The sequence below is a fragment of the Nothobranchius furzeri genome, chromosome 12 (genome assembly GCF_043380555.1).
Source record: "Nothobranchius furzeri strain GRZ-AD chromosome 12, NfurGRZ-RIMD1, whole genome shotgun sequence".
Taxonomy (NCBI): domain Eukaryota; kingdom Metazoa; phylum Chordata; class Actinopteri; order Cyprinodontiformes; family Nothobranchiidae; genus Nothobranchius; species Nothobranchius furzeri.
Genome location: NC_091752.1, coordinates 27,457,700 through 27,474,761, shown reverse-complemented (window position 1 = coordinate 27,474,761; position 17,062 = coordinate 27,457,700).

The window sequence follows — 17,062 nt, the reverse complement described above, 5'->3', positions numbered from 1 at the left end:
CATTCCCACCCTCATCTATAGTAACAAGCTTTGGGTAGTGACTGAAAGAATGAGATTAAAGTGGCCGAAATGAGTTTTCTCCGCAGGGTGTCTGGGCTCTCCTTTAGAAATAAGATTAGAAGCTCATTAATCAGGGAGGGGTTCAGAGTACATCCGCTGCTTCTCCACTTAGAGAAGAGCCAATTGAGGTGGCTCAGGCATCTGGTTAGGATGCCTCCGTGGTGAGATCTTTCAGGCACATCCAACTGGGAGGAGACCTTATGAAAGATCCAGGACACGCTGAAGGACTATGTTTCTTGGAATGGCCAGGGAACACCTCGGGATTCCCATGGATGAGCTGGCCTAAGTGGCTGGGGAGAGGGAAGTCTGGGCCTCTCTTATTAAGCTACTGCCCCTGCGACCCAGCTGAAAATGGATGGAATTCAGACTGAGAGACCATTTAAAGGCTCAGGAACTCTTTTGGATTCATTGGCTGATTATAGTGTTACACTTTGAGTCTAGAATATTGAACCTTTTCACAATTTTCTAATTGTCTGTGATTTTGAAAGTAGGGTGTTCATAAGCTGTACGCCATATTCATCACTATTATAACAAATAAAAGCATGAAATATCTGGCTTTGCATACAATGTCATATTAGTTTCACCTTTTAGGCTGAATTACTGAAATAAATTAACTTGGCACATTATTCAGATTTTTCGAGTTTAACTTTTATGTTTCATCTTTGGTATGCTCTAATGGGCTCGACACACGGGAGGCGACAAATGACCGCGATCAGCGAAATTTGTTGCTGTCGCTTTTATTGCCTGGCACACGGGAGGCGATCCACGGCAGCGGCCAGCGGCAAACCCGTCAAAGCGTTCTGTTCCATGGCGAAATCGAAACTTCCATTGTTTTGCTTGGCTGTGTCAGGTTGGAGGGAATTAAGGTTATTTAAGTGGTTCAGAGTTAATAAAGCGGTAGATATGATGTTTCACAAGGTGCTGCTAGAGTTATGTGAAATCTTACTTCTGATTTTTCTATATAAAACAATAATTATCAACTTCTCCTCCATGTTTGCTCGGAGGTGTACGGAGCATCCTGTCCGCTCATTGGTCAGTGAATGAAACCTCCGTTGATTGGTCCTCGTCCGAGCGACAGCGATGAAAAGTTGAAAATATTTCAAATTTCTGGGATCGTGTCACTGGGTCGCCTGTGCACGACACGTGCACGAGCGCAAATATTCACACGCACGTTTTTCGCATTTCGCTTGGTAGGAGGGAGACCCGCGATTATCGCTTTGTCGCGCATGTCTCATTGAAAATGAATGGAGGAGAGGTGACAAACGACCGCGATCAGCGAAATTCGTCACTGTCGCTTTTATTACCTGACACACTGGAGGTGACCCGCGGCAGCGGCCAGCGGCAAAACTGTCTACACGTTCTGTTCCATGGCAAAATTGAAACTTCTGTTGTTTTATTTGGCTGTGTCAGGTTGGAGGGAATTAAGCTGTTCAGAGTTAATAAAGTGGTAGATATGATGTTTCACAAGGTGCTGCTAGAGTTATGTGAAATCTTACTTCTGATTTTACTATATAAAACACAATAATAATCAACTTCTCCTCCATGTTTGCTCGGAGATGTACGGAGCATTATGTCTGCTCATTGGTCATTGAATGAAACCTCCGTTGATTGGTCCTCGTCCCAACGACAGTGATGAAAAGTTGAAAATGTTTTAACTTTCTGGGATCGAATCGCTGGGTCGTCTGTGCACAACACGTGCACGAGCGCAAAATTTCACACGCACGTTTTTCGAGTTTCGCTTAGTAGGAGGGAGACCCGCGATTATCGCTTTGTCGCGCATGTCTCATTGAAAATAAATGGAGGAGAGGCGATGTCGCCTCCCGTGTGTCGAGCCCATTACTGTGTTGCTTTTCTAACTGCATTGTTGGTTCTTTTTTAAAACACAGAAAAGCTTTCTTTTTTACCTTGCTGCAGACAGTTTCGTTCGCGGCTGTGGACTTCCTCATAGCTGACGCTAACTTTTATGTTTATTTAATTATTTTTACAACCCCACAACCAGTGTGTTTCTATTTGCTTTGTCATTGCTTCACAAGTCAGATTTTGACATAAGTAGAACAGAATTTATTTTAAAAGTCCTACAAACCAAAAGATGAGGTTCGAAACAAATTCCTGTAGCTTCTCAAATTTTAATTACATAATTATTTATTACCCTTTGTGTAGACGTGTGGATTTTACTGATCTACTTTTATGACTGAAAATATGTCAATGAGTCCTGCAACCTAGTATAAAGATGCATATTTGGCAGCACTTGTTGTTTTTCTTACTGTACACATTCAAATTAGGACCATGTAGGTATAATGTATAGGGTACTGTGTAAACTCTCATCTGTGGGTAGCAAGTGCATGGAAAAGAATCAAGACAAGGACACCAACAGATGCTCAAAACTGAAACATTCTCAGTTCTGCTGAATCACAGTGAGGCTGCTTATGTGGAAAATTACCAAAACTAAAATTGTGTTTGTGTGACCATGTTAAATTGTCAAGCTCAATGGACTGGATGATTTTTGTGCTGTGAGCTGTGATTCAGCTCAAACATCTATGAACTAAACAGTGTTGCTTTATAGTTTCAGGCTATCCAAATCTGAATCAGTGGGATGTGCAAATAAAAGATCCATGCATAAAATCAAATAAATATTATTCAGGTATACAAAAATATTTCAAATTGACCTAAAGACTTTTACAGACTGACGGGAAAAATGAGCTGAATGACATGGAGACTGCAGAGGGGCATGAAAAATCCAGTTAAAGTGAGAATATGTGCTTGAATTAATAATTTGAGAGCGTTTGACAGAGATATGTCTAGAAAGAAAGAGGAAAGAAAAAGACAATTGCAAGAAACCATAATCCCTTTGGTACTACTGTAGAACGGATTGAGATGCAGTTGTCATGTGCTGCTAATCAGTAATAGAGTCAAAGAGTGGAGACGCTCAGGATTTGTGAATGAATGCACACCTATCTGCTGAGGACAGTAAAATGTAAGAGCGAGTTAGGCATCGAAGAATGGTGAATTAAATCAGGCATGGAAGGGAAAGGATGATGGAAACAGAAGGAAGGAAAGAAGAAAGAAGCTGATGGAACAAGAAGTTTCAAAACCTTTGACCACACAACAAGGAGAGGGAAATAAACAAATGAATGCACCTGAAAATAGGTTTTAAAATAATTAATTACACTAGATGACACTTTAAAGGATTTTCAACTTACCTACACTAAACACAAATTTAGTTTTGTTGTCCTAAAAGCTAGGTATTCAGAACCATAAGATGCAAGTGGGTTTTAAAGAGCAAGTCACATCAAAATCAACTTACTGTATTTTAGCTGAAAACTAGTATAAATGAGTGTCTAATAGTGTTGTAGACATGTGTAGTTATTATTTTTGCATTTTGATGCGTTTTCTTTGAAAATTCTAAATTCTGTCTACAAACGTCAGTCTAGTGACATCTTCAGCTCAAAAGTATAGAACACGTTTATTTTGAGTTGGTTTTAGCCAATGGCTTACGAGAACAATGCTACACATTTCAGGAAAGTACTATGTAGCAGTTCTGTGGCTGTAGGTTATAAAAGCACTGCGGTCTCAACCAGCCTTGTAGCAGTTGGGGCTCATAAGTGAGTTGTGCTGTAGTTAGCATTAGCATTGTGTCAGAGTCCCAGCAAAACTTCTAGTATTAAAATTATATAGCAGCTTGGCTGTTAGATTTTGTAGTTTAGTATTTTTAACATCAGACTCGTTCACCAACTTGGTGGAGTTTGATCCGGTTATGCTGGTTTGAAGAGCATTTCACAAATTAGTCCAAGCCGTTCCAGTAATTAGCAGGATCCCGCCGACTGCCGCTTCCCCAAAACGGAGATTTTGGGCCCAGTCTGAGGAGAGTAAGCTAAATACTTATTTTTAACAGCTTCTAAAGATCGTTCTCTAACTGTAATTTTGCAGCTATATTTGCTATATTTATAATTACAAAGTAAGAGAGACGTGGACGTGGTTCACATAATTTAGACAATCAGTCCACACTGTCGCAGGCTCGAAGTGAGTGTTGTGTGTGTTATAATGTCACAGACTGGTTCGGGTAGAGTTTTTTTTTTACCAGTTAGTAATATCAGTTCTGATGCAGAGCAGGAGGGACACTGACGAGCAGCTCCTCCTTCTGCTAAAAAGCGGACCCAGTTCTGAACTGGTGCTGAGTCCGGTTCTCATTAGAACATGTCTGATTCTGGACACAGAGTTGGCTCTGAGGGCAGTCAGATCACTCACCAGCCATGTTATAAAGCACATATATTAGACAGTTTTTTTTTGTACATGATCTAAGTTACTAAACTCCCACAACAAGGTGATGTTATTAGATTTTTCAAGCTAAATCTGCCCAAGACGGGTGTAGTCCTCCAGCCTGCACCGGCCCAGGCTAGAGTCTTGCATCTTGTTCCTTAAAGAAGATGTATGTTGTTTTTTAAGTTATAATAGTTCTATGGTCAATGTAAAACATTCTCATGAAGTTCTTTGCACAAATTCATTCACACACTGGTGGGGATGAGCTACGATGTAGCCACAGCTGCCCTGGGGCGCACTGACAGAGGCGAGGCTGCCAAGCACTGGCACCACCGGTCCCCCCAACCACCACCAGCAGGCAACGTGGGTTAAGTGTCTTGCTCTCTGCTGCTCCTGTAGCAGCAGCTCTCTTTTGAAAGTTAAAGGTGGTTATTCTACTTTACCCATTTGTGACATCACAAATGTGGACATTTTGAAACTGCTCATTTGAGGCAATTGATTCCTAAAACCAAACACTGATAGAAAATGGACAGATGCTTTTTTTTCTAATTCAGAGTTCATAGAGGCAGTAGGTTCCAACATGGTGGCAGAAAAAGATGCAAAATTTAAGCTTTACACAACATGTTCTCTTTAATTCAATTCAATTCAAGTTTATTTATATAGCGCCAAATCACGACAAGAGTCGTCTCAAGGCACTTCACATTGTAAACATTCCAATACAGGTCAGTTCATTAAGCTAATCAGAAAAAAGTTTCCTATATAAGGAACCCTGCAAATTGCATCAAGTCACTGACTGGTGTCAGTGACTTTACAGCAATCCTCATACTAATTGAGCATTTAGCGACAGTGGAGAGGAAAACTCCCTTTTAACAGGAAGAAACCTCCAGAGGATCCTGGCTCAGTATAAGCAGCCATCCACCACAACTCACTGGAGATCGAGAAGACAGAGCAGACACACACACATACACCAACACCAGCCCACCCACATACACCAACACCAGCCCACCCACACACTCACGCACAAACACACATCCACACACACACAACATACATAACAAGTAGTGTTTCTATGGTTACATTGTGATTTCTTAGTAGATATTCTATTTAGTGAGAGATAAACATTATTGTATTTATCCTAGTGAATCTATAATTAAACCCATTCAATGTCAAAGAAAGTAAAATGTTATTATCAGGAGAGGGAGAATAGTTAGCAACTGTGTTCAAGCCGATGGCCCCCACCATGAGGGCACCACAGCTCAGAAGAACATCATTGTAGCTTCTTCTAGGGAGAAAACACTTAGAGAAAAAATAAAGTTAACAGCTGAAATGGCAGGAAATAATACAGTTAACGAGCAAATTGTAGAAGAAAGTAGTCGAGAAAAATTAAATTAGCAGCTGAAATAGGAGGAAATAATATTGTTAATGAGCAAATTGTAGAAGAAAGTAGTTGAGTGTGGAAAGTGGTCATTATGTCCTCCAGCAGTCTAAGCCCATAGCAGCATAACTACAGAGATAACTCTGGATAACCTAGCCTTTCAGATCGAGGCATGTTGGATGCAGGGCAAGTGAGAGCCGTCTTTACCGACTGACTACACTTCACCTTCCTCTACTCCCCCACTTGTCGAGATCTAGGCTAACATCAGATTTTAACCATAGGCCCTATCAAATAAAAATGTTTTAAGTCTTTTAATTTTCATTCCTGAGAAATGGTTTCTTTCATATTCTTGAGGCTTGAGGTGCCTTATCGTCATACAAGGTCAATCAAAACCATGTTGCATAAATGCACAATAAAGCCAAAAAGAACTGACATTGCCAATAATCACTGACAGATTGTAGATTTTTCTGTCAAATGAAAAAAAAAACAATTCATAGGAGTTCATTCTTGGGATGTTTGGATCCACTTGCACAATGTGGCGGCCCAACATAATTAGTGCTTTAATCCACTCTACAACACTGACTTTAGACAGGTTCCATGTTTGCTTTTCTTTTTTCTACTCAATGGGGCTGGCTGTGATTTGCCAAAATGTCATGTCTGCCCCCCTCCACTGTGGCTCAGAACCAATTAAAGTGTCATTTTCTGAAAATGTGGGTGTGTTGATGGGTGGACACCAGCAGTCTACACTTGGTGCTCTCATTTATCTGGCTATTCGATATTTTCACTTGATAATGTGAAGAAATGTGTCACTTTTTGTACATTAAACCTCTTTTGGACCTTTGAAAATTTCACCATTAAAACTCCAAATAAAATCTGTAGAATAAGATAAGATTCTTCACTGATGGGTATCACTTTGAAATAAATATTCATCCCCTTCAAAGGTCGCCGTGTTTGCTTAATAGGCAACTAGTAAACAGCAGTTCAGAAATGTATGAAGCCCACATTTAGCTGCCTGTGCTGCTTTCTAAAGTTTTAATGAGAGCTTTGAAACAAACCCATGTAATAGTTGTATATTTATGTTGAATGGGAATCTCAATTCAATCAAAGAAGGAATTGGAAATAGACCACAAACTCCGACCATGCTGACCACAGCCCTGCTGCTCCAAGGTCAAGAGCTGAGTCCGGTAGCAGGCCTCCTAAGACCATGCGCGAAGCGTTGAAATATGCCCTTCGTGCCTTGGATGAAGACCCATCAAAGGCTAACAGAGTTCTACTCCTCTCTTCTGCAGAACAGAGTGCACATCCTCCTGCACCTGTTGAACCTGCGCATGACAGTCGCAACGACGAGTCCTCCAAAACTGAAACATGCCCCACCGTGCGTCCTGTGACACCTGTGACCCCAGTGAGGTCTGGTGTGGTCGCTTCCATTAGAGCTTGCCCTCTAGCATCCAATGCACCTGTCAGCAGGTCAGGTAATCCTTACTCACCAGAAAAACCTCCACTAAACTTTCTCTGTTGTATCACCTGTAAAGGTCCCAAGGAGAAACCTCGCATCTTAGTGAACCTTGAGGGATCTCTTGACTGTGAGGCTATCTTGGACCCTAGTTCGGACCTCACCATCGTGTCCCGTTCTCTTTGGGAGAGCGTTCGCTTGGCTGCGGCTGGACAGGGTCGTGTCTTAACTTTCACACCCTGCGCCGTGGACTTGAATCATCTAACTCCAGATCCAATTACCTTGTCGTCTGTAGATTTCCTTGAAGTTTCAGTGGGTGGCATGTCTGCAAGACACCCAGTGTTTGTGTCTGACATTGAGGATATTCCTTTCCTATTGGGCGAAGAACTGCTCAGGGTGCCACTCGGTGAATGGAGACTCTGGACCCGGCTGACACAACCACTGCCCATGGAGCTCCACGAGGACCTCACTTCTTCCTTAGGTGTTGTTAATGACAACCCCCCCCCCCCCCCCCCTTCGGCCACTAGATGACCTCAGCGGCCTCAGCAGCTCCCTCCTCGCCTGGCTTCCTCTCCCAGCTGTGTGTAATTGTTAATCACCTCTCTGTTGGTAAAAGGCTCTCGTCAGCATTCAGTCAAGGAGAAGGTCCAGGGCAGTATAGGTTCTGAAGAGTTTATACTATTCTCTTCTCCTGGTGTCCTTGGCTGATTAAAACTTCGTTATTAGACTCATTTTGACTTTGGTATTTGACTCGCTTTTGGAAATTTGGAATTAGGATTAGACTTTTGGTAACTCGACATCTGACCCGCTTTAGACTTTGACTTTGGATCTGCCTGAGCTTTCCTGCTTCTCATGACTGCTCTTATTATTAGTATTTTTCAGTCAGTTAATCCCCAACCCCTTCTGGGTTGGCGTTTTCCATTCCCCCCTTTGTATATTGCTCCTTTAGTTTCGTGTATATATATTTTTTATTGATGTTGTAAATACCCTTCTGCACACCTTTTTGTAATAAAATCCTCTGTTTTAGTGACACAGCACTTTGTTATCATTTCACCCACACACCAATTTTATCACTCCCCCAATCTCATCACTCCTAAGCCCTTTTCAGGCTGACATTCTGGAACATTTGCGGACAATTCAATCCGGTTTTTAACCGGAACTGTGTTTTCAGACACACCACTTTTGTACCGGAACTTGTCCTTTCGGCTGCGTTCACACAGCAGGGAAAAGTTCCAGATTTCTGACGGCGGCGGGGGGTGGGGTGGGGTGGGAGGGGAATCGGACTCATGTTAAGAAGAAGAAGAAGAAAATATCATTTCTATAGCGCCTCTCAAGATAAAAATCACGAGGTGCTTAAGCATAATTCTGCGCACACAAAGACGTATAAGAGACCTGGATGATGAAGCTCAATGGTTAAAGGAATCACTGAATCGGTGCGAAGCGCTCCGTCGCGCGTCTAGACTGTACCGTAGGAGGCGAGCTGCCGTGGTTCGCCGCATACTACAGGAGCGAGTTATATAGGTGCGCACAGCGTCCCCCGGTCCCCTCCTCCTCCCCCTCCCTCTTGTCCGGAACTCTACCTCACCAGTCTGAAGCAGCCACCCTGTCCGTAACAAGTCCGGACCTGTTACTAGGGGCTTCATCCGGATAAATTCCGGAACACGTTATCCGGATGTTTGTATTCAGACACAAAGGTCTTACGGACAGAGTCCGGAACATTTCCGTTTTTCATGGCCTGTCTGAAGGGGGCTCTAGAGAGCCGGGGACGTAATATCGGTCTAGAGTTTCTTGACTCAGTGACTGCCCTAGTGTCTGCGTCTCTGCACCTGACTTCCTTCACCCTGTGTTGGGACCTCCACCTACCAAAGGGGGGGTTGAAGGGTGCACTGACACTCCAACAGAGACCCCGCGCCCTGCGGTGGGAACACAACCTACCAAAGGGGGGGCTGATGAAATCACTGATCCTACACCATTGCAGTCGGCACCCGAGACCTCGCTCCCTGCAGCTGACTCTGATCTTTCTGGCTGCACCTACACGTCGACCGAGGGTCCTCCATAGCGCACCACGATGCCGAGCCCTCAAAAGGCCACTCTTGCGCCAGTCTACAGTGGTCATCCTTTAAAATTTCATGTTTCTGGTCTATTAAAATATCTTATGCTAGTCACGTGCATCTTTGGGATGTCCAATGCGGCCACGCCTCTTCCTCAGCCTTCTCTTCCGTGACTGTGTGAACCTGGTTCCTCTTTGGGTATCATGCTCAGGGAGAGCCCAGGTCTGTTAATGACTACCTACCGTCTAGTCACACAAAAGATTTTCTTAAAGTTTGACCCTGACATAAAATGCTCTAGAAAACTGTTAAGTTCCTTTAATGCACTTTCTTTAACAGGTACCAACTTGACTCACACGAGAATGTGGCACTAACGCCGACATCTTTCACATGCTAAGAATTCACAGATTCCAATTCTGTAATTTCTGATAATCACAGCTGGGAGAAGCTTTTCCTCCCTGAGTTTCTCTCATTTGATAATACATTTGGGTCGCTCTTTAACGTGGGCTTTACATCAGTCAACTTAATCAGGTTTGCCGCTGTAAAATGTCACGTCACCAAGCTTAAAAGGGAAGTGCCTTTCCCCCGATGGCATGTCTTCAGACCACCATGGTCCACACTGGTGAGGTCTCTCTATATTACTTGGATCCAGATAGACACAGGTCTGTTGTAGAGGGTTTTTTTTCTATGATAACATCTCCTTTAAAACTTTGACTTACTCCTGGTCCTACTTTGACTCTGTCATTCACCTCACTACATTCTCCAACTGCTGTCTGTCGCTTGGGTTGGCGTACGCACTACTCCGTCACTTCTCCACACGGTTGTCCATCTTAAGGGACTAACTCCACCTTTTGGGGAACCGTCCAAAATTAACTCTTACGACTAAAATTCCAAATGGTACTCCATCACCTACCGGCAAGCCACCTCCAGTTACACCTCCATCTCTAGTTGTTTCTTCAGCAGTATTTAAGGGGGGATGATTTCTACCTCATCTCCCTCTGTTTTCTGTTTCAAGTCACACAAGTTCCGTTGAGTGTACAGTATGTGTGTATGTGTTTGTGCGTAGATGTAATTCATGTCTAAACATAACGTACAGACTTGGATGATTTTGATGTCATGCTGTGAGTTTCCATAGTTCCATAGTGTATTATTTTCGCAATTTCTGCTGTTAACTTTTTTTTCCCCCTCTCCACTGTCGCTAAATGCTTGCTTAGTATGAGGATTGCTGTAAAGTCACTGACACTAGTCAGTGACCTGATGCAGTTTACTGGGTTCCTTATATAGGAAACATTTTTCTGATTGGCCTAATGAACTGACCTGGATTGGAATGTTTATTATGTGAAGTGCCTTCAGATGACTCTTGTCGTGATTTGGCGCTATATAAATACAATTGAATTGAATTGAATCATGTAATATGAGCTAAAAAGGCTGTGAATGTTGGTATTTGGGTTGATTTAGTTTAAATATATATGCTGAAGATTGGTTTCAAGTGACATCACAACAATCTAAATAGCCCATAGTTCAACAGTGAGTGACCCCCTTTCCATTGGAAAACCAGCAGCGCCAGCGTGTTACTGGGCAGCACATTCTCGCGTATTCTGCTGCTTGTCCCTTCCTATCGGCTGCTTATGAGAGACGCATCGGCTGCAAATGCAGCGCGACAGCACTCATGGTAGATCAGAAAATATCATTTTAATGCTCTGCACAGATTATTATCAAAACTTATTATTTTACTTAACACATGGTGACCAGACACATTTATTCACTGTTGTATGAGGCAGATTTGTGGTAACAGCCCCCTGCTCTTCTCCGCTCTGCTCCTTTAACTGGTTTATAACAGCTCCTCCGTGGACGTGGAGGAGCTATTTAATGTTCAAACTCCATGGATTATCATCAGAACTCATTGTTCTAGGCAATGCAGGACGATCCAACTGATTTATTATTTGTTGCATCATGGAGGAGAAGTGTGTCGAACTGTCCCGCTGCCCGTCACTTTCTCCCTTCTGTCACAGTTTCTCCTTCTCCTGCCACCCGAGGATGGAGGAGAAACTTGAGGGGGGAAGCACGCCCATGATTTTTTTTAATGCAGTTGTCCTGTTCCCAACACATCTGATAATCACAGGCTAACATGAAACAGAAAAAGTAAAAAATTAATGTTTTTATTTAACTCCCCATCCATTTAGAAAACTGCAGATATTTCCATCCATTTCATCTCCATTCTCATTATTTTCCCTCTGGCTCTGGTGGAAAGCAGGGGTGACTGAGGGTAATTCTAATTCATTTTCCCTTAAAGATGTACAAGTGGAGACAGTATTCAAAACATGTGTGATGTTGACCAGTAGAAAGGACTTTCAACAACATAGGAATGAATAATATGGCAGGTTTGTGAATCCAATCACTGTAAAATTATCTTCAGGGAAAACATTTGGACAGTTTCTTTTTGGAAATTTCTTCCAAAAACTGTTTTTCTCCCATTGAGTTGTACTGCCTGGACCTAGCCTCTAACTGAAATCTGTGGTGGATAGACTAGCAGAGTGAGTTGCTTAAAAAGCTGCTCCACTGATGAGGTGGGAAATATTCAATAAAGTTATCATCACACATTATAGATGTTGTAATTCCTTATTTGTTGTTTTAATGATCCTTTACAGATTTATTGAGCATGGGTATTAATCCTTAATTTTGTGTGATCATGTACACTAAAGCATCACTTATTCTCAGGCTGTTCTGATATATTTGAGGAGTCATTCTCCCTCTGTTCATTGTGGACTTGTTTGAAGACCTGCTTTCTATCTGCCACCACTGTACCAAAGTTTGGCTGTTGAGTCTGTTTTCAAATGGTAAGTTTAAAATGTTTTATGAAATCATACTTAATTGTGGATTATTAGAGACTACTGTTTCCCATGTCCCTCACAGTTTCACCTCTTGACATGTGTTCCCCCCGTCCATGTTTGATGACCTGCTTTCTCTCTGCTTCCACTCTACCAGAGGTTGGCTGTTGAATGGTAAATTTATATTGTTCTATCAAATCCTACTTAATTTGGGAAGATTAGAGACTTAATGATGCATCCCATGTTCCTTTCAGTTCTCTATTGATGGTTTCTTTATGACTTAGTCACCACTAAATCAAAGAAGTTTCAGGTCTAATGCTGCTATTTATTTAGATCATTTATCAGGATGTTTAGTTTTTTATTGTCCAGGTCTGTTTTTAACAAACACTGGGTGTACACTACAAGATTTTTACAGTCACAGACTAAAAACTTGAAAGGTAGCACCAGGGCTCTTCCCATTAGCCTTCCTGCCCCACCCTTAGTCATGACACAACCTCTGTTGTTATTTGACACTATAATGAATACGAACTGATTGGTTGATTGATTGATTGATTGATTGATTGATATAGCTGTCAATTTTAGTCCTTCAGTTAATTTACATTCTTTATTTGTTAACTATCACAGAATATGGCTATCCTTTGTAGTATACAGAGAGGAGACGCTGAAAAATTTGCCAACTTCTAAGAAGTGTCCGCGGCTAATGAAGTAGGCTGGTCTGAAGAGAAAATTCCAGGGCCGAATTTTGATCCCAGTCCACCCCTGGACGCCATCATCGTGGTTTTCTGCCATGACCCCATGATCTTGGAAACGGGGGAGATGTAACATACCAAAAGGGTAATTTTTCACCTATATATTGATCAACATAATAACCTTTCATCTACAGAAATAAATCCACTTTCTATTTGGCCTTCCAGAACCAAAAGGTTCTGTTCAGTGTGTGTTTACATACAGAAGACAAAACATCCAGACAAACATTCTCTCCCTACACTCTCTGCAGGAAAGCCAGACATCAACGTTCTTCACTCTGAATAAGTGAAGTCTTCATGACTTTTACAACTCACAAGCTTACAATAATCATATGTGATGAATGAACAAGATGTTTAAATGAAATGTTTTTGAATAATCTGTGCTTAAATCAATGAATTTAAAATTAATTTTGTTCTTATAATGATCCATTTATATCACAAATCAGTATGTTCGATTTAACAAGTTAATCATTGTTTACACTCATACACATCACAATAAGATACATATTAAGGTTAAAAACATCTTTGTATCTGCAAGAAGGCGTGGTTTTGGTAAAGCCTTCCGGACATGGCACATTCTGATTTGCCAGAATACGCCAGAAATTATAAATAATGAATTTATTAAAACAGGATTTACTTCCCGATTAATTCAATTTCTCGCTGACCCTCGAACTGGCCAATTCGGGATCTTCTCCTTTGACCTCCTGTCAAAGCCTCTCTGCAATGCTGCGGCTGATATCAGACAACCGGCTCTCTAAGAGCCAAGCAAACATCAACCTTAGACGCAAACAAGCATTCCAGCTTTCGGCCTTCACCTCGAGGAATCTCAGACTGGACGGGTCCTATCGGAACTGGCTACGGTTTCCTGATATCAGAGTTCACTCCACCGGCAGTGACCATCGACCCCCGGGTCGAACGAGAACCTCCACAGCAAGGATGCGTAGACTTGGCACGACAGATTGCGTCTGATGCTGTTTATAATAAACAACTCCTAGTTTATAACAAACAACCAATTCTTTTACACCCAGAGTTTACAATTTCTCTCAGATATAAAGGGCAGTTGCTGCAACATCTAGCTTACCTCACAACACCTCATATCCCCTACATCACATCTCATTATTCATATCTTGTCATGTATAAATTATTAGTTTAGGAAGAAGAATTAAATTCAATTTATAAATTATATGCCTGACTCAGTCTGAATTAATACGAAGTGTGTTTATAGTCACTAAAGATGCAAAGAACACTAGAATCTTCTGATTAAACATTCAAAGATCAATCAGATTGATATTTCATATTTATATGGAGTCATCACATCTTATTGGTCATACTGAATATGTTTTAATTGCTACACACACACACACACATGTATATATATGTATATATATATATATATATATATATATATATATATATATATATATATATATATATATATATATACATATATATATATATATACATATATACATACATATATATGTATATATACATATATATAAATAAAGGGATGGGTACCTTTGACATTTGAATCGATTCGGTACTAATTCTCGGTACCTAGGAATCGATACCGGTACTTAACGGTACCAATTTTAGATACTTTTGAGTGTTTAATATTTTAATTCTCTTTTATAATTAAATATATATTTTTCTCAATATATAACCATGACAAATAACATACAACTGTTTTTATTTTAACATCCTCCTCGTAGTTTTATAAGCTGATAATTAAACTGAAGCAAACATCTTTACTGTGAACTAAATTTACTGTGTATCTTCATTCCTTTTGCCGTCCTTTTTCATTTGATTTTTCCTACTGGGAAGTTAGAATTTCTGAGGAGAAAGCGAACGCACCATTAGTTGATAACAGTGGCGGCAATGCAAGCTAATTTATCAAGCTAACTTTGTCTTAAACAGTTTATTTAGCTGCTGGAGCAGATTAAAATGATGATGCCTCACACTTAGATTGTTGTCACTGGTTTCATCTTCACCCAATCACCCGCCGCATTTAGTGAAGTGAAGCCAAACTTTAGAGTGCGTTCATGTTCTTCTAGTCGGAAATTCGGAGTTCAGAGGAGAAAGCGAACGCACCATTTGCGGAACGGAAGCTAACATATCAAGTTAACATTATCTTAAACATTTTATTTACCTACCGGAGCAGATTAAGATGAGGATGTCTCACTTAGATCGTTATCGCTGGTTTCATCATCACCCAGTTACCCATCACATTTAGTGAGTGGATCCAAGCTTTAGCCTGCGTTCTTTCCACCATGCTGCTCTGTTTACAACTCGCTCGCTTTGACCGATGACATAACGCTATATATATATCTTCCCATAGTGGCTGGCTGCAGTATTGGATTTAATTATTGGGCTTGGGTATTTCTAGATATTTCTATGTCAGTTTTGCATGTTTTCCCAAAGTAATTTCTCTTGATTCAATCATCATCATCATCACAGCTCCTGCAAGGGGTCTGATGTCATCCCACTCCGGTGCGTTGAGACTACCAGGTGAACCAGTTGTATCCATTGCTGGCGGTCTTGTGCCAGCTGTTCTGCATTTGCTGCAGCAAGTCCGAGTTGTTTAATATCGGCCTCTACAACATCGAGCCATTGATTGTGAGGTTTACCTGACATTCCAGCCGGCAGACTTTGGGTCAAACTGCAGAATGACTAGGGATGGGTACGTTTCACATTTTAATAGATCCGGTACCAATTCCCAGTACTTACGAATTCATACCGGTACCTAACGATACCAATTTTCGATACTTTGTGTTTAATAATCAAAAACTATTTTTTCACTCAAATATTTATTTTCAATATATAACAATATGTTACAAAACTAAATATAACAATATAGAACTATTTACATTTTAACATGTCCACTTTCTCAGGTAAGAGTCGAGCCCGCTCAACACTGACTGTTTCCCCTGCTGTGGAGAAAACTCGCTCTGAAGGAGTGGAAGAGGCTTGAACACATAGATATTTTTTGGCCAAGCTGGCCAACATAGGCATCTGGTCTCTTTTTTGCCACCACCACAAGAGGGGATGCACAGAGCTGAGGACTGCTGGAAATCTCTGATAGATAAGCAGCTCGTTCTTGGCCTTTTTGGCTAATGAAGGTGCTTGGGTGTCTATCTCACGCTGGAGTAACACTTCCTGGTCCTCATCCTGAAATGGCTCCCCTAGGGCTGACAGTTTTTTTCTTTCTTTTCTCAGGAACTTCTGGCATCTCTTCACCCTCAGATACTTTCTCCCCTTCCTGTTGCTCCTTTCTTCCTTTCCCCTCCTGCTGGGTCACCTCTCCAATCTTTAAATAAAGCATACACAGAACAAATAATTAAAATATGGTAATTATATGATCATACTGAAACAGAGTGCATATGCCTAGCTGTTGTCCACATTACAATTATGATGACCAAACCTTGTCTCCAGCGAAGAGGGCTACAGCTTCATTTTCTAGGCGGGTCCAAACAGCCTCATCCTGAATCTTGCCTTTAAAACGAGGATCTAGAGCAGTGGCCACCTCAAGGAACAGTCATAGCTCTTTGTTTGTTTCCTCCTAGCAACATTGAACAAGATCAGTCGGACAATACATTTTAAGTATTTCATTACACCATTGCTTTAATTATTAATTGAAAGAGTCAAATGAACTACATACTGTGTAACGATGGGAGAGGTCTGCCCAGACCTTCTCCATGATGGCTTTCTTGAAAGCAGAATCTTCATCTTTCACCTCAAACTTGGCCCTGAGTTTGTCGAGGATGGGAGGATCTGCCCCCCCACTGGCACTCCTATCAGCTGAAACTGCAAGTGTGGATGTGTAAAGGACCCTCATGGTGTCCACAAAGTCCTCACACTTGCTCCTGTCATCATCTGACACTCTCAGCAATCTGGAAATAATAGGGCAAAATTATTCAGAATGTTTTTGTCAGCAAAAGAGAATCAACTTCAGAAGTTTTTGAAACCCAAGTTTTTATTACCTGTCTCTGTCCATAGCCATCTTGGTTCTTGGGTCCCTTGAAGCATCCTGGGTGACGGGGTACTGTTCGATGAACCTCTCCACCATCAGAAAGAGGCTGTTCCAACTGGTTCTCACATCAAGGATGAGGGAACCTTCAATAAAACAGAGAACAATTGTCAAAATTTAAAATTCTTAATATTAATGATGTAGAAAGTGGCGGAAATGTTTAAAATCAGTAACAGCTCTCATATATACAAATAACATCCTGTGTATGTTTAATAACCTCTGATCTACCTAGAAGTCTCTGCTTCTCTTTCAGTACAGGCTTGGCAAG